Source organism: Cebus imitator, unplaced genomic scaffold, assembly GCF_001604975.1.
Source record: "Cebus imitator isolate Cc_AM_T3 unplaced genomic scaffold, Cebus_imitator-1.0 Scaffold69, whole genome shotgun sequence".
NCBI classification, from domain to species: Eukaryota; Metazoa; Chordata; class Mammalia; order Primates; family Cebidae; genus Cebus; species Cebus imitator.
The window spans coordinates 220,362-238,811 of NW_016107384.1; the positions used below are offsets into that span (position 1 = coordinate 220,362).

General features: G+C 47.6%; 1 protein-coding gene and 1 non-coding gene across 5 annotated transcripts in view; one reads left to right on the forward strand and one right to left on the reverse strand.

Annotated features, from left to right (window-relative positions):
* CD6 (CD6 molecule) overlaps positions 1 to 18,450 on the forward strand; it is a 54,159-nt gene that overhangs the window by 2,312 nt on the left and 33,397 nt on the right. The window lies entirely within an intron of this gene.
* On the reverse strand, positions 15,931 to 16,033 carry LOC119471690. Its single transcript, XR_005200755.1, has one exon. It is a non-coding gene; the product is annotated as a U6 spliceosomal RNA (small nuclear RNA).

Genomic DNA, 18,450 nt, shown 5'->3' on the forward strand with positions numbered 1-18,450 from the left:
CAAGCCCGTGGCCTCATACTGGTTCGGGGAAAGCCATTCGGCTCTGGGAGCAGGCGCTTGTGTGCCTTCAGCCCTGTGCATGTAGCTTTGCCCCACTAACTCTACCAGGAGTTCCCAGAGCAGCTGCTCTGGGAGTCCGGTTGCCTTCTGCCCCTGAGCTGAGACAGGCTGTCCAAGAGTGGCCCCCTTTCCTCTTCCCCACGAAGCCCAGCCACAGGCTTAGGAGCAAGTGAGATCCAAAAGATCTTCAGACCAGCTCCTTCTCAGCCTCCCAGCGGGAATGAGAGCCAGGGGCTGAGCTAGGCACCGGGTGCCCTTGGCGTCCGAGCCATGGCAGCTGGCTCAGCAGCCAACTGGGAGAACTGGCTTTGCATGGTGCCCACAGGAGAGGCGGGAACCCAGGGGACTGGGCAGAGCTCAGGGAGGTCGAACAAAGTAGCCCTGGAGCCTCCGAGCTCCCTCACTTCAGTCTGCCCCACCCCCGGCAGCTCCTGCCGGACCTGCTCCTTCTCAGGACTGTCATCCACTTTGTGCTTTTGAAACTGTGTTGATATTTACGTGACTCACTTGTTGTTATCAATGCAAGCTCCGTTTTGAAAGGAAACTTGACATCACTTTTGTAAGTGGAAAATCAATATCATTTGCCATAAGTAAAAGGTAAAGGGAAGCATAAAAGTAAATGGTGGCAAAACCCAATTTGTATTATGCTTTAGCAAAATGTGAAAAGATGGTGAAGACCCAGAGCTCGCCCTGTGAAAGGCGAGACGAGGGAGGGGAGAGGAGATGACCTCTGGCTCCAGCAGCCACTTTCTTCTTGACTTTGCAGAAGGACTGAACACACCGTGGGCAGGGAATAATTTTCTCACTCTGCCATCTCAGAGCATTAAACACGGCTTCCATAAACTTTCCCGAGGGTTGCCAGGGGTGTGTGTCCTATGAAAAATATGGCCTCTCCGGGCAGAAGGAAGACTGCACCTTCAAGCCGCCCCCTGCCCCTCTCCGGGGCTGATGCAAGGGACACAGAGCTGCTGCACCCCAAGTCTGGCTGAGCTTTTCTTCCTCTGTGTCCAGCTCAGCAGGTGCAAACCCTACAGAACCTGACCCTCGGAGGGCAAGGTTGACCCACCTCTACTTGTGGGGAGCTTGTGTTGGGCCGACCATACCGGGGAAAGGAGACTAGGGCCTCCAGGGAGAAAAAGAAGGGGAAAGAAAAATGACAGCAAAGAGGGAGGAAAGAGAACTGGGAGAATGAAGTGCCTATGGAAGTTCCAGGCCTTCACCCCAAGAACTATGTCGGGGTGAGGCTGCCTGGCTCTGCCCTGGGACCACAGGCAGGTGGAATCCTGCCCTCCTCTGCCCTGGCAGACCTGGCCGAAGCCTCGCGGTGCTTGGGCAAACCTCCCCTCTCCTTTCCTTTCTAACCGCAGCACATGGTCTATCTCCTCTGCCCGGGCAGCCTGGGTTCTGGGCCTGGACTTGGTTTGTGTTGTTGGTTTCTATTGCTTAGAGATTCAAGCCTCTGGTTCTCTGCCTCAGTCTCCTAATCAGCCAACTGAGGATGAATGAACAGAGAGAATGAGTTAGAATCCCTTGACGGGGAGGGTGGGATGGCATCATGAGACCCCAGGTTCTGCCCTGGTCCTGCCTCTATTCATTGTGTGGCTGTGCGTCTTTTCTTCTCCAGCCCTGTTTTCTCATCAGTGGAATGGGGGTGCTTTGTTCAGACAATCTATAAGAAAGGTTTTGTCCAGGCTGGGCGCAGTGGCTCACGCCTGTAATCCCAGCACTTTGGGAGGCCGAGGCGGGCGGATCATGAGGTCAGGAGTTCCAGATCAGCCTGGCCAACATAGTGAAACCCCGTCTCTACAAAAAAAAAAAAAAAAACCAAAAAACAAAAATTAGCCGGGTGTGGTGGCACATGCCTGTAGTCCCAACTACTCAGGAGGCTGAGGTGGGAGAATCGGTTGAACCCAGGAGGCAAAGTTTGCAGTGAGCCGAGACTGCGCCACTGCACTCCAGGCTGGGTGACAGAGTGAGACTCCACCTCAAAAAAATCATAATAATAATAACATAAAAGAAAGATTTTGTCCAGGCCTGACACTATGATGCAGTAACAAAGACCCAGGCCTTTCCTGCCAGGGCAGTGCTGAGTCCCATGGCTGTAACAGGCCTCTCCCGCCAGGGCAGTGCTGAGCTCCGTGGCTCTAATTCCAACCGGACTGCTTTTGTGTATGAGAAGGCTGTTTGTGATTACTTTAAAAAAAATAGTAATTCTTTAAGTAACAATTTTTTAATTCGTCTTTTTCTTGATTTGTGAGTTCAACATATTAATCATATTTTATTTATAAGTCCTGTAATTTTGATCAGTGATTTTCGATGGGCCTTTGATTAATATTTGAGCAAATGACGTTGAACAGAGGAAGCTTCCTTAAATAATAAATACCCTTACAAATGTAGCTAATCAAACTCCTTTAGTTCTGTGCTGTTCAGTAGGTAGTCACTACAATCATGCATTTAAAATGTGATAGTCTGAATTGAGATATGTAAAGTGTAAAATATACGACAGATTTTGAAAATGAGTTTAAAGAAAGAATGTAAAATATCTCAATAAGTTTTATGTGATTTATGTCGAAATGATAATTTTGATAGGATGAGCTAAATGAATTTTATTATCACAATTAAGTTCATATATTCCTTTTTACTTTTTAAAAATGGGGTTCTTGGTCTGGTGTGGTCATGTACGCCGGTAACCCCAGCACTTTGGGAGCCCAAAGCAGGAGAATCACTTGAACTCAGGAGTTCAAGACCAACCTGGACAACATGGCGAAACCCGATCCCTCCAAAAAAAATTCAAGAATTAGCCTGGAGTGGTGGTGTGAGCCTGTAGTCCCAGCTACCCGGGAGGCCGAGGTGGGAGGAAGGTTTGAGCCCAGGGGTCTGAGGCTGCAATGAGCCGTTATTGCGTCACTGCACTCCAGTCTGGGCGGCAGAGGAGACCCTGTCCCAATAAAAAGTAGGGGGAGGGGGGCCCTGGAATATTTAAAATTACATACGTAACTTGCATTATATTTATATTGGATAGCACTGCCTTTGATACACTAAACCACATTTACAAATATAATGAATTCCACATTTTATAGAGTAAGAAACAAAATGTTCCCAAGAATTTCAAAGAATGCTTTCAGAACTAAAAAACTAGCATAAGCGAGGTGAGTATTAAGTTATTTTAAAAATTGTTTACAGATATAGGTGGTAGAAGAGCAGTTTTCTTACGTGGATATATTACGCAGTGGTGAGGTCTGGCTTGTAGCGTACCCAGCACTGAAATACTGACCCTTGTACCCAAGAAGTAATTTTCATTCCTCACTCCCCTCCTGTCTTCCCACCTTTTGGAGTCTCTGATGTCTCCTACTCCATTCTGTAGGTCCGTGTAGACATGCTGTTTGGCCTCTAAGTGAGAATGCGGTGTTTGACTTTCTCTTTCTGAGTTATTTAAAGCAAATATTACGTTCTCTTAAATATTCTAATGTTACAGACATTGTCAAATTCTCTTACATTTTCTACTTCAAAATTGAAGTCAATATCCTGCTCATTCATGAGGAACTCAATAGCCAAATGTTTTTAAATATCACAAATATAGGACTTTATACACCAACCCACGGAACTTGACCCATCCCCTGGGCTGCTGATGGACGCACGTGTGCCCTTGTTGATAGCCCGTGCCCTCCAGTTGGGCTGGCTCCTTTACCTATGACCTCTGAATCCAAGTTATACGAACCTAATCCCCTACATCTGCCCTTCATCTGGCCTTACTGCTTGATTGGACTGAATTAAACACACGTGTTGGCTTTTCTATTCTGACCTCTTTTCACATTCTTCCTGCCTGGCAAGACTTCATCTCATAGATGCATAAATCATGTATGACAGGCTTCTGCATCCTTCTTCTGGCTTAGCTTGGCTCTCTGGCCACAGGTCAATGACTGATGAGGACAGTTAGCGTGGTCTTCACTGTTTTGGGGCCATGGAAAGGGGTAGTTCCTAGGGCACTGGAGCTCGAACTTTACAGAGGGATCTAGAAGGAGTGAGAAACACTGCCCACGGCCCTTCTCGTTCAGACCTTATTTATTTATTTATTTATTTTATTTATTTTTGAGACGGAGTTTCGATTTTGTTGCCCAGGCTGGAGTGCAGTGGCGCGACTCACCACAATCTCTGCCTCCTGGGTTCAAGCGATTCTTCAGCCTCCGGAGTTAGCTGGGATTACAGGCGTGCACCACCACACCCGGCTAATTTTTTTGTGTTTTTAATAGAGATGGGGTTTCTCCATGTTGGTCAGGCTGGTCTTGAACTCCTGATCTCAGGTGACCACCGCCACCTCGGCCTCCCAAAGTGCTGGGATTATAGGCGTGAGCCACCGTGTCTGGCCCAGACCACATTTATTAAGGCCTTATTTATTATTTGTATAGAATACTCAAGAATTAAATTCAGCCCCCAGCTGTTAGATTCTGAGCTAAGGAATCAGCCTTCTCCCTGGGGCAAGGAAGAATAAATAGGTGTCCCCAGTTGTCCTTGGGCCTGGAGCTTGGAGGGTAGACTTCCCAGGTATGTGGCCACCCTTTCCCTGCCTGGACCACAGATGGGACACCACGAACGTTAACATCCATGCCATGTGCTCAGGCCTGCCCTGAGCAGACCCTGGTGAGGCTGGGATCCCCAGGTCACATCTACTTCCTCAGCCACTGTGGCCTCCAGGCCCTCCGTCCTCTGCTCGGCACTGGCCCCTCTCCAGACTCAGGGCATGGTAAGTTTTCCAGAGTAGATCTTCCCAGGGAAATTTTATTCCAGTCCACCTTCCTGGTGTTGGCCAAAGTGTCATCCATCTGGCAATTTCCTTAATGTGATTTCCCTCCCTTTCTTCCTTCTTTTCTATTTTTTTTCCTTTTCTTTTTTTGAAACCAGGTTTCACTCTTGTTGCCCAGACTGGAGTGCAGTAGTGCGATCTCTGCTTACTGCAACCTCTGCCTCCCAGGTTCAAGCTATTCTCCTGCCTCAGCCTCCCGAGTAACTGGAATTATAGGCATGTACCACCAAGCCTGGCTAATTTTATATTTTTAATAGAGATGAGATTTCTCCATGTTGGCCAGGCTGGTCTCGAACTCCTGACCTCAAGTGATCTGACCACCTTGACCTCCCAAAGTGCTGGGATTACAGGCATGAGCCACCATGCCCAGCTGTCCTTTTCTTTTCATCTTTTCTTTTATTTTCCTTTCCTGTCTCGTCTTGTCTTGTCTCTTTCTTTCAACAGTCTCACTCTGTTGCCGAGGGTGGAACACAGTGGCACGACCATAGCTCACTGCAGCCTCAAACTCCTGGGCTCCAGGCATCCCCCCCACCTCAGCCTCCCAAGTAGCTGGGATTACAGGCGCCTTACACCATGCCTGGCTACTCTTTCTTAATTGATGTTTTAAAATGTAAATACATCGGCCGGGCGCGGTGGCTCAAGCCTGTAATCCCAGCACTTTGGGAGGCTGAGGCGGGTGGATCACGAGGTCAAGAGATCAAGACCATCCTGGTCAACATGGTGAAACCCCGTCTCTACCAAAACTACAAAAAATTAGCTGGGCATGGTGGCACGTGCCTGTAGTCCCAGCTACTCAGGAGGCTGAGGCAGGAGAATTGCCTGAACCCAGGAGGCGGAGGTTGCGGTGAGCCGAGATCACGCCATTGCACTCCAGCCTGGGTAACAAGAGTGAAACTCCGTCTCAAAAAAAAAAAAAAAAAAAAAAAAAAAAAAAATGTAAATACATCTATTTTGAGAAGAAACTTTATATCACTCCCTTAAAGGGAAAGCCATTATAAATCACCATCATGATTATAATGGTGAAAATAAGCACAATGGAAATAAAACAATGTCATTACATTCTAGCCAGATGCATTTGCTGCTTGCCATTTCCTCAAAAGGGTGGGTTGTAGATGTCAGAGCGATATTAAAGGCTAACCCCATGGGAGGGTTTCTCCTCCAAATCTGTAATCAGAAAGCCTGAAAGGGAAATAAAGGGCGAGCATAACTTCCTCGCCATGTAATACAGTGGTATATAATGCCAAGTCAATGACCACTTAAATCATTATGCATAGTTTTGGGTATGTGTCCTTTGGAAATACTGATCCAGAGAAAGGACAAAAGGGGTGGGCGCTGTGTCCCCCGACAACACGGAGCCTGGGGACACTGACTGCTCAGCTGCCTGGGGTGACATCCTGGACATGAGACCCCCATTTCAGGTGCTCCCAAGCACCCTGGGAAGTCCCTGAATTTTCCCAGTGAGTCTTGAGGTTGGGGGGCACCCAAGCTCATGTCCCCTGATTCAGCTCTCGGAAATGGCCCCTGCAGTCTGGGGAGGAGAAGGAACCCTGAGGAGGGGTGAGGTGGGTGGGGACTTCTACAACTAGCTCTGGTCCTAACTTGCTGGGGGATCTTGGGCAAGTTCCTTCTATCTCTGGCCCTAGTTTCTTTCTTTCCGGGAAAAAATGGGTAAATTGAACACTGAGGACCCAGCCCAAACATACTTGTACTTTGTGTATGTTCCTTGAGGCTTTAAAGGTTATGGAGCAGGGCATCTGGCTGTACAGAGCAGAGATCCAGCCACTAGATATTTAGTGTCATAACCCCAGCCGCCATCCTGCCGTATAGAATCGTGGACCCTGGCATGAGGCAGATGTGGGTTCTGAATTCCATCTCTGCGTGGCCCCAGGGTTGTTTCTCTGCCTGATGCTAGAGATAAAACAGCTCACCAAAGTAGGCAAGTTAATTTAGGTGATGTATCTGAAAACAGCCGAACAAAACGCAGTGCTCAAAGCTGTTAGCTTATAAATCCTATGCAGCAAGACCAAAGATAACCCCTCACTTATGTGGTGGTTAACGTAGTGCTGTTTGCACAGGGAGCTCCGTTACCCACATAGCAACCTCATTTTATAGATCAGGAAACTGAGGTTTAGCGAGGCTAAGAGGCTTGTCCAACATTTGTAGCTAGTAAGTGTGAGGACTTGAGCTTGGGTCTCCCAGCCAGCAGGCTGGTGCTTTTTCCGTTGAGTAGGAGTTGCCTGGCTTGTTTGTAGCTGGCCGCCCTATAGGCTGTATCCTAGTACAGGGTTTCTCCCCAGACACCATGCCCTAACCTTGCAGCCTCACCCCTGAGTCTAGGGACAGCCCTGAGGGGCCTCTGAGGTCCTGGGCCCCCGGAAGTCTTCTTAGCAACAGATGGGATCACATGTGGCTGCCTCCCTCATCATGGCATGCCCTCATGGGGTTTGCCTGGGGGCTGCCATGCACCTTGGAGCCAGGAGGGAAGGCAAAATTAAAGAGGTACCATAAGCTGGGGAGAGCCTGCTGGGCTGGAGGCTCTCACTCTACATCTTTTTTAGATGGAATCTTGTTCTGTTGCCCAGACTATAGTGCAGTGGCACAATCTGGGCTCATTGCAACCCCTACCTCCCAGGTTCAAGTGATTCTGCTGCATCAGGCTCCTAAGTAGCTGAAACCACAGGTGCACACCACCATGCCCAGCAAATTTTTTAAATTTTTAGTAGAGATGGGGTTTCACCATGTTGGCGAATTTGGTCTTGAACTCCTGACCTCAGGTGATCCGCCTGCCCACCTCAGTCTCCCAAAGTTCTGGGATTACAGGCGTGAGCCATGGCCCTGGGCCTAGGCTCCATATTTTCATATTCATTCAGTGCCTACTGTGTGCCAGGCCCTGTGCTGGCACTGCCATGGGGCATGAAGGTTTTCCCTTGAACACTTTATAAAGTGTCATGGTAAGACACACCAGCACCAGTCTGGGATAGGCGTGGCAGCAGGTGCAATCCAGTGACATCTGCAACTGCCACCCGCTGCTGGGGGCTTAATATTCTCTGAGCACCAGCTATACGTATGCTGTTTCACCCTGACAACGTGGGGACAATCACTCCTTTTTTATAGGTGGGGAAACTGAGGCTCAGAAAGTTATGTACTTTGTCCCAGGCTGGTAGCTATTGCCAAATTTAAATCTATGTCATGATATATCACCACTGGGGGAAGCTGGCTGATGGGGACACAGGATTGCTCTGCGCTATTTTGGCAACTTCTTGTGAGTCTATAATTTGAAAATAAGAAGTTAAGGGGAGAAAATGGATTTCAGCCTGTTCTGGTGGCACATGCCTGTAATCTCAGCACGTTGGGAGGCCAGTGTGGGAGGATCGCTTGAGTCCAGGAGTTCCAGACCAGCCTAGGCAACACAGTGAGACCCCATCTTTATAAAAAATTAAAAAGTTAGCCGGATATGAGGTGCATGCCTATAGTTCCAGCTACTCAGGAGGCTGAAGCAGAGAATCACTTGAACCCAGGAGGTTGAGGCTGCAGTGAGCCATGATCTCACCACTGCACTCCAGCCTGAACAGAGCAAGACCTTGACTCAAAAAAAAAAAAAAAAAAATTCAGAAAGAAGGACCCATTCCAAGGCTGGGCACAGTGGCTCACGCCTATAAACCCGACACCTTGGGAGGTTAAAGCGGGCGGATGACTTGAGGTCAGGAGTCTGAGACCAGCCTGGTCAACACTGATCTCACTTGTAGTGTAAAGAAATACAAAAATTATCCAGGTGTGTATGGGGGGTTCGCCTGTAAACCCAGCTACACGGGAGGCTGAGGCAAGAGAATCATTTGAACCCCATTGCAGTGAGCTGAGATCGCACCACTGCACTTCAGTCTGGGCAACAGAGTGAGACTCTGTTTCAAATTAAGTAAGTAATTAATTAAATCAAAAGAAAGAAGGACCCATTTGAGCAGAAACGTGGAGGTGGGACAGCCCACGAGGAGCCAGCAGAGGGGAGGTGCTGACCAGCCAGTCCTGCTGCTCCCATTGGTCATGCTGGGTGGGCAAGACTGAAATTCCCACAGGAGCTGAGGTCCAGGCTCTTTTCTGCCTTCTGACCCAGACTGGTGTGCCATGAGGATCGATGAATGCCAAGCACAGGGAGTGGCCCAGGGAAAGTGCGCCCCAAAACGTACATTTACAAATGTTAGGCAGGCAGTCCCAGGATCACGTGCAGCGCTCTGCAAATCTGTGAACCTGCCTTCCCCTCCTCACAGCCCTGGGAGGCATGCGCTACTGCTGATACTTTCATTTTACTGAGTAAGTGACAGGCTCCGAGAGATAAAGTGACTTTTCCTAGATCCCACCACTAATAGATGACAGATATTTGGTTTGACCTCATGACTCCAAATGCGATGCTTTTTCCCAGCCCGGGAATTGGGTAGGGTTTGGGCAGGGGACCCCTCCCCACCTCAAGACTCCTACAGGAAAGGTCCGCCCTTCCTCCAGGGACTTTTCACTTCACCACCATCAGCTGGGCTGTCAGGGAACGTGGAGCCTGAGTTCTCCCACTTCGGGCTGAGTGGCCTTGCCCAGCCTTTGTTTCCCCAGCTGTAAAGCAGGGCCCATGAGAGCTCAGGGCTGCATGGGGCTCCCTAGATGTTGGCTGTGGCATGCTTGGGGAAAGGCCGGGCTCCTTGGGGTATTGGGAGAGACCAGTGGCCACAGCTGCTGCTTGGACTGGGGCCGGGCAGGTGCTCCCGGGGTCAACAGAGGGAGACAGAGGTTCCACCCTCCATTTTGTAGGCTCCTGCAGCCCGACCGCCTTCTGCCTGAAAATGGCAGCTGAGAGAGGCCAAGAGGCAGGAGGCAGGGTTGACGGGCTGAGGAGGAAGCTTCGGGGCTGGGGCTCTGGTCCCAGGGAGATGCTGGGAGATCGGGAGATGGCCCCCTCATAGGAATGTGGTCCCCTGTTTTCCCTTGCATGGGAGAGTGGGTGCCCCTGGGCCTCCACCATGTGTTAGGGGTGGGAGCACATACAAAGCTTTAGCCAATCAGTGTCCAGTCCACCCCCAATCTCCATCAGGGCCCTGACCTGGGCTGGGGTCTCCAGGAGGTGCCAGCAGATATGGGGGTAGGAGTCTGTGCATGGGGCTGGGGACTAGAGTCACGTGGGGACACAGGCTGTAAGAGTGAGGAGGGGTCTCAGGGCTAGGGGCTTCTTGGGGTATCTTGGGGTTCCATCTGAGCACCCCACTTCTGATTTGGAGTCATCTACTGAGCCCTGTGGCAGGGAGGATGCAGAGATGACACTGTGTCCTCAGAGCCAGATGTAAAACCAAGCCTGGCTCTGTTCATTTTACAGAAGGACAGACTGATGCCCAGAGAGCCTAAGTAATGCCACCAGTGACTGGCAGGGCTGGGAGCAGAGGCACTTCTGGTCACTGGGGTTTGGAGGGGGGATTTTTATCTGCACTTCAGAGCCCCTTTTGCTCAGGTGTTCGCCTCTTTCAAGAGGGGTGCCTGGGAGCAGTGGGGGCAGGGACAGGGCTAAGGAAGCCCCCCAGGCCTGGAGGAGGCCCATCCCCCATGCAGTTTGGTGTGCTCTGATTTTCCCTCCCTCCCTCCCTCCTTCAGCCAAACTAAAGGACCCACAGTCACCAAATGGATTCTGCTCTTGGAGAAATGTGTTGCTTTGCCAGGATGGGATTCTAGAAATATCACGACAGTGTCTGAGCTGGAAGAAACCCCAGCAAGCTGCCAGCCTTCTCCTCCTGTCAGAGGAGGGAAGCGAGGTGCAAAGCGGGGAACGCCATGCACAGGGTGTTGGAGCCGGCCTGAGGGGCCCGGCCTGCAGGCCCTCTTCCTAGCAGGGCATGGCGGGGCCTGTGGGAACCAGGCACAGGCTTCACCCCCCCACCCCGGGGAGAGATTGCAGGGGACAGCTGTGGCCCAGTGTGGCCTGACGTGGTCTGACATGAACGCAGGCGACCCCAGGCAGTGACGTGCTGGCTTCATGCAGCTGCTTTGCCCAGCCCCTCCCATGGCTCCTCCAGACCTCAGGCTCTGCCTCCTCTTTGTTTTTATTATTATTATTATTATTTTTAAAACAGAGTCCTGCTCTTGTTGCCCAGGCTGGAGTGCAATGGCGTGATCTCAGCTCACTGCAACCTCTGCATCCCGGGTTCAAATGAGTCTCATGCCTCAGTTCCCTGAGTAGCTGGGACTACAGGCTGGTGCCACCACGCCTGGCAGGGTTTCATCATGTTGGTCAGGCTGGTCTTCAACTCCTGACCTCAAGCGATCCTCCCACCTCAGCCTCCAAAAGTGCTGGGATTCAGACGTGAGCCACCAAGCCCGGCTTGGTTTTTCACTTAACTTTCAATTTCAGCCTAATTTCAGACTTACCAAGAAGTTGCAAGAATAATACAAAGAATTTCCACGTGCTCTTCCCCCAGACTCTCCAAATGTGCACAATTTTCCACATTTGCTTTATTATTTTCTCTCAATATGTCTATTTTTCTATTACTTTCCCCTGGAATTGTGAGAGTAGGTTGTAATGTCCCTTCCTCCTAAATACTCCAATGTGTGTGTGTGTCTTTTTTAATAAAGACTTTTTTTTTTTTTTTTTTTTTTTAAGACAGGGTTTCACCATGATGGCCAGGCTGGTCTTGAACTCCTGACCTCAGGCGATCCACCCACCTCGGCCTCCCAAAGTGCTATGATTACAGGTGTGAGCCACTGCACCCAGCTCTTTTTTTAAAATATATATATATATTATTGCATTTTAGGTTCTGGAATACATGTAAAGAACATGCAGGATTGTTGCATATATGTACATTGCCATATATGTACGTTTGCTGCCTCCATCCCCATCACTTATATCTGGCATTTCTCCCCATGTTATCCCTCCCCAACTCCCTCCCCTAGTCCCCCACCACAGATCTCAGTGTGTGATCCTCCCCTCCCCGTGTCCATGTGTTCTCATTGTTCAACACCTGCCTATGAGTGAGAACATGCGGTGTTTTATTTTCTGTTCTGTGTCAGTTTGCTGAGAATGATGGTTTCCAGGTTAATCCATGTCCCTGCAAAGGACACAGACTCATCGTTTTTTATGGCTGCATAGTATTCCATGGTGTATATATACCACATTTTCCCTGTCCAGTCTATCATCTTTGGGCATTTGGGTTGGTTCCAAGTCTTTGCTATTGTAAACAGTGCTGCAATGAACCTATGTGTGCATGTGTCCTTATAATACAGCAATTTATAATCCTTTGGATATATACTCAGTAATGGGATTGCTGGGTCAAATGGAATTTCTATTTCTAGGTCCTTGAGGAATCGCCACACTGTCTTCCACAATGGTTGAACTAATTTAGACTCCCACTAACAGTGTAAAAGTGTTCCTATTTCTCCACATCCTCTCCAGCATCTGTTGTCTCCAGATTTTTTAATGATCACCATTCTAACTGGTGTGAGATGGTATCTCAATGTAGTTTTGATTTGCATTTCTCTAATGACCAGTGATGATGAGCATTTTTTCATGTTTTTTGGCCTCATATATGTCTTCTTTTGAAAAGTATCTCTTCATATCCTTTGCCCACTTTTGAATGGGTTTCTTTGTTTTTTTCCTATAAATCTGTTTTAATTCTTTGTAGATTTTGGATGTAAGTCAGATGGGTAGATTGCAAAATTTTTTTCCCATTCTGTTGGTTGCCAGTTCACTCTAATGATTGTTTCTTTTGCTGTACAGAAGCTCTGGAGTTTAATTAGGTCCCATTTGCCTATTTTGGCTTTTGTTGCCAATGCTTTTGGTGTTTTAGTCATGAAGTCCTTGCCTGTGCCTATGTCCTGAATGGTTTTGCCTAGGTTTTCTTCTAAGGTTTTTATGGTGTTCGGTCTTATGTTTAAGTCTTTAATCCATCTGGAGTTAATTTTAGTGTAAGGTTTCAGGAAGGGGTCCAGTTTCTGATTTCTGCACATGGCTAGCCAGTTTTCCCAACACCATTTATTAAACAGGGAATCCTTTCCCAAGTACTTGCTTTGTCAGGTTTGTCAAAGACCAGATGGTTGTAGACGTGTGGCGTTGCCTCCAGGGCCTCTGTTCTGTTCTGTTGGTCTATATCTCTATTTTGGCACCAGTACCATGCTGTTTTGATTACTGTAGCCTTATAGTATAGTTTGAAGTCAGGCAGCATGATGCCTCCAGCTTTGTTCTTTTTGCTTAGAATTGCCTTGGCTATGCAAGCTCTCTTTTGGTTCCATATGAAGTTTAGGTGTTTTTTTCCAGTTCTGTGAAGAAGGTCATTGGTAGCTTGATGGGGATAGCATTGAATCTGTAAATTACTTTGGGCAGTAGGGTCATTTTCACAATATTGATTCTTCCTAACCATGAGCATGGAATGTTTTTCCATCTGTTTGTGTCCTCTCTTATTTTGTTGAGCAGTACTTTGTAATTCTCCTTGAAGAGGTCCTTTACATCCTTTGTTAGTTGTATTCCTGGGTATTTTATTGTCTTTGGAGCAATTGTGAATGGCAGTTCATTCTTGATTTGGCTCTCTTTAAGTCTGTTGTTGGTGTATAGGAATGCTTGTGATTTTTGCGCGTTGATTTTGTATCCTGAGAATTTGCTGAAATTGCTTATCAGTTTAAGGAGATTTTGGGCTGAAGCAATAGGGCCTTCCAAATATACAATCATGTCATCTGCAAATAGAGACAATTTGACTTGCTCCATTCCTAATTGAATACCCTTTATTTCTTTTTCTTGCCTGATTGCTCTGGCTAGAACTTCCAGTACTATATTGAATAGGAGTGGTGAGAGAGGGCATCCTTGTCTAATACCAGATTTCAAAGGGAATGCTTCCAGTTTTTGCCCATTCAGTATGATATTGGCTGTGGGTTTGTCATAAATAGCTTTTATTATTTTGAGATACATTCCATCAATACCTAGTTTATCGAGAGTTTTTAGCATAAAGGGCTGTTGAATTTTGTTGAAGGCCTTCTCTGCATCTATTGAGATAATCGTGGTTTTTGTCTTTGGTTCTGTTTATGTGGTAGATTACATTTATAGACTTGTGTATGTTGAACCAGCCTTGCATCCCCGGGATGAAGCCCACTTGATTGTGATGGATAAGCTTTTTGATGTTCTGTTGCCATCGGTTTGCCAGTATTTTATTGAAGATTTTTGCATCTATGTTCATCATGAATATTGGCCTGAAGTTTTCTTTTCTTGTTGAGTCTCTCCCGGGTTTTGTTATCAGGATGATGTTTGTCTCATAAAATGATTTGGGGAGGATTCCCTCTTTCTGGATTGTTTGGAATAGCTTCAGAAGGAGTGGTACCAGCTCCTCTTTGTATGTAATAAAGACATTTTCTTACATAACCCCAGTTCACTTATTATTAATTGTATCAATTGATATTGATACAATTCTATTGGATAGTCAACAGAATTTATTCAGATTTCGCAAATGGTTCCAATAATACCTTCTAAGGCAAAAGACAATTTCATTCAATAGGCTGCATTTAATTCTTGTTTCTTTATTCTCCTTGAATCTGGAATGGTTTCTCAGATTTTCTTTCTCCTTCCTGACATTGATCTTTTTGAAGCATAGAAGCAGTTATGGTGTAAAATGTCCTTCATCTGGGTCATCTGATGGTTCTTCATGATTCGATTAAGTCATGCCTCTTTGGCAGGAATATCACAGAAGCAACTTTTGGCTTTCCCAGTGAATCACATCAGGAGGCAAATGGGCTCAGCCTGTCCCCTCTCCAGTAGTCTAACTGGCTTGGCTAAGGTGTTGTCTGCTAGATTTCTCTGCTCTAAAGATAATTTCCTCCTTTGTAATTAACATGTATCTTGTGAGAAGATTCTTTGAGAATATGTAAATATCTTGCTCTTCCTCAAACCTTTGCCCACTAGTTGTAACATTGTTGATTCTTACCGGAATCAGTTATTAAAAGGATGATTGCCGGGGGGTGGTTATAATTTCATCATTCCTTTTGCATTTATATCTGCTGACTCGGCTCTCCTTGCTGCCTCGGTGAGACGCAGGTGGCTCAGTACATGGCAGGCTGGTACTAACGAGGCCAAGGATTGAGCTCACCTTCCACTGAGCCTCTGGTGGCTGCTGTCTTTCATTCACCCTGCCTCAAATACTGGGGGTCAGCAGCTCTCCACACCAGGGCCAGTTCTGCCTCCATCTTTACCATTTTGCCATTCATTTGTTGAGCTACTGTTATGTGTTGGGCACTTTTTTCGGCCACTGAGGATATGGGACAAAGTCCCAGTCTTCAAGGAGCTTCTATTGTAATGGAGAAAATAGACCAAAAAAGTAAACCCATTTTTAAAATAATATTTCAGGGCTGGGCGCAGTGGCTTACGCCTGTAATCCCAGCATGTTGGGGAGCCGAGGCGGGTGGATCACGAGGCCAGGAGATCGAGACCAGCCTGGCCAACAGGGTGAAACCCTCGTCTCTACTAAAAGCACAAAAAATATCCAGGCGTGGTGGTGTATGCCTGTAATCCCAGCTACTCGGGAGGCAGAGGCAGGAGAATCACTTCAACCCGAGAGGCAGATGTTGTAGTGAGTGGCGATCTTGCCACTGCACTCCACCCTGGGCAGCAGAGCGAGACTCCATCTCAAAAAAAATATATGTATAGTATCATTTCAGAGAGCGATATATGCACCAAGGAAAATCAGGCCAAGTAAGGGGACTGACAGCAGTTGCAACAAAGACCCAGGCAGAGCCTCCAAGGGGATTTGAGCAGAGGCCTGAGTGATGACATGAGCTGGGAGTGCTGAGATCACGGAGGGGACATTCCAGGCAGAGGGAGGAGCAAGGACCGAGTCCCTGAGGCAGGAATGAGATTGATTTCAGACGGTTGGGGGAGTGAAGGAGATGGAGTTGGAGAGGGTGGCAGGGCTTGAGGGCATAGATGATAGGTTTGGAATTAATCCAAGGAAAATGGGGGCTCATCAGAGAGTTTTAGGTATAGAAGGATGTGATTTAATTTGCCCCTTATGTATATACAATTACTTAACAATTTGTTACATCAACTCCTCTTTTAATTCTTTTTTGAAACAAAAGTAATGGAATGCTTCATGAATTCACGTGTCACGCTTGTACAGAGGTTGTGCTGATCTTCTCAGAATCATTCCAGTTTTTGTATATGTGCTGCTGAAGCTCGCATCCAATCCATTTTTTTCTTTTTTTTTTTTTTTTTTGAGACTGAGTTTCACTCTTGTCGCCCAGGCTGGAGTGCAATGGCATCATCTTGGCTCACGGCAACCTCAGCCACCCAGGTTCAAGTGATTCTCCTGCCTTAGCCTCCAGAGTAGCTGGGATTACAGGCATGTACCTCCACGCCCGGCTAATTCTTGTGTTTTTAGTAGAGACAGGGTTTCGCCATGTTACTCAGGCTGGTCTCAAACTCCTGACCTCAGGTGATCCACACCCCCTCGGCCTCCCAAAGTGCTGGGATTACAGGCATGAACCACTGCACCCAGCCACCCACTCCTTTTTTAAACCGAAGTTTATTTGAACTTAGAAATCTTCTATCACTACCACGTATCTCAAAGCAATACTACTTTAGTAAATAGAATACATCCATATAAACAAATAAAACAGCAAAAACAAAAATGTCATTACATAGCCTGCTGTCCAAGCCTGAACTGGCTCTCTCTTCATTAGAAAGCGTTAGGTGGCCAGGCACGGTGGCTGATGCCTGTCATGCCAGCACTTTGGGAGACCAGGGCAGGCAAGTTGCTTGAGTCCAGGAGTTCAAGAGCAACACTGCAAGTCTCCATCTCTGCAAAAATGAAATGTTTTATGAAGTGTTAGGTATTAAAGACTGGGTGGCACCACAATGAGACTTTCTCCTTAATGCAGTCAGGAGTGAAACATTGGAAAAGGAATAATTTGTTTACTGCGTTATTCAATTCCATTTAATTTCATATCTTAAATTGTCTTTGTCTCAGACCTGATTTGAGAAGCATTTTGCTAACTGGTGGAAAGATTTGATGGGCCCAGCCCACCCATTTAACCATGGAGAAACTGAGGCCTTGGAACAGGATAAGGACTTACCCAAGGTCATGACAATTTCCTCCTTTGTAATTGATCTCCTTTCTACTCACTCTGTGTCCCTCCCACCCAATGCTAGCTGAAAATTCAGATGTGATGTAAACATTAGTCATCCCTATTATAAAAAACGTTCCAACAACCACATAAGAAGGAATGCAGAGAGAGAAAAGAAGTCTCAGCCAGCGCCTTCACACAACACGGCTGTTGGTTCTTGAAGGAGGAAGTTTTTGAGTCTGCGGCACATCTCGGGCCTTCAGTCTCACCCGCAGGAAGGTGGGTGTGCTGATGGGCGCTGGGCTGGCGTTGACCCACGCTTGTCAGGTGGCTCTGAGACCAGCCTCGACTCCAGGCTCCGCCATGCCCGCCGTGACCCTGGACGGGTTCCCAGACCTCTCTGAGGTAAAATGGGTGCGGCCATATGTCACTCTTCAGCTTTTGCACTCTAGGTAGATGCTAAAGGCTTCCCTGAAGATCGCTGTGGAACTTTTAGTCATCTGCGTCTGGGGGGGCTGCCTCAGCCCTTGCCATGTCAACGTAACCTTGAAATTCAGTTCCGAGAAGCACTTGTGGGCTTATAGACTCCGTGGCATCTCGAAGTGAAAGAGGAACCCATCTCTGCCTCTTGTGGGCTCCTTACCCCCTAATCCAGAATGCCCTAGAAGCTCTTCTCAATTTCCGCACCTGTGGTTTAGTTTACTAGAATTGATGCAACACACTCAGTGGCATGGACAACAGAAAAGTATGGCCTCCACTGGGCGCGGTGGCTCACGCCTGTCATCCCAGCACTTTGGGAGGCCGAGGTGGGCGGATCACGTGAGGTCAGGAGTTTGAGACCAGCCTGGCCAACATGGTGAAACCCCGTTTCTACGAAAAATACAGAAATTAGCCAGGTGCGGTGGTGGGTGCCTGAAATCTCAGCTACTTGGGAGGGTGAGGCAAGAGAATCGCTTGAACCCGGGCGGAGGAGGTTGCCATGAGCCGAGATGACACCACTGCACACCAACCTTCTCGGCAGAGCAAGATGCCATCTCAAAAAAAAAGAAATGTATCGTCTTAAAGCTCTGGGGGCTCAAAGTCCAAGGTCCAGGAGTGAGTGGCGCCTGCTCCTTCTGAGGGTTGGGCGGGGGAAGCGCTCTCTCCTGAGCTTCTGGTGGCAATCTTGAGCATTTCTTGACTTGTAGAAACATTGTCCCAGTCTCCGCCTTATCTTAAAATGGCGTTCTCTTTATGTAGATGTGCCTGTGTTCAAATTTCCCCCTTCTGTGAAGACAACAGTCATATTGAATTGGGGCCTGCCCTAATGACCTCATGTTAACTTGATTGCCTTGAGAAAGACCCTATTTCCAAATAAGGTCACATTCTGGGGTACTGGAAATGAGGACTGTTTTAAGAGGAGGGGAACAATTCAACAACTCATAGCAGTGTGTGTGGTGTGTGTATGGTGTCTGTGTGTGTGTGTACAGGTATGTATGTGTGTGGTGTGTGTACCTATATGCATGTGTGTGGTGTGTGTGTGTGTGTGT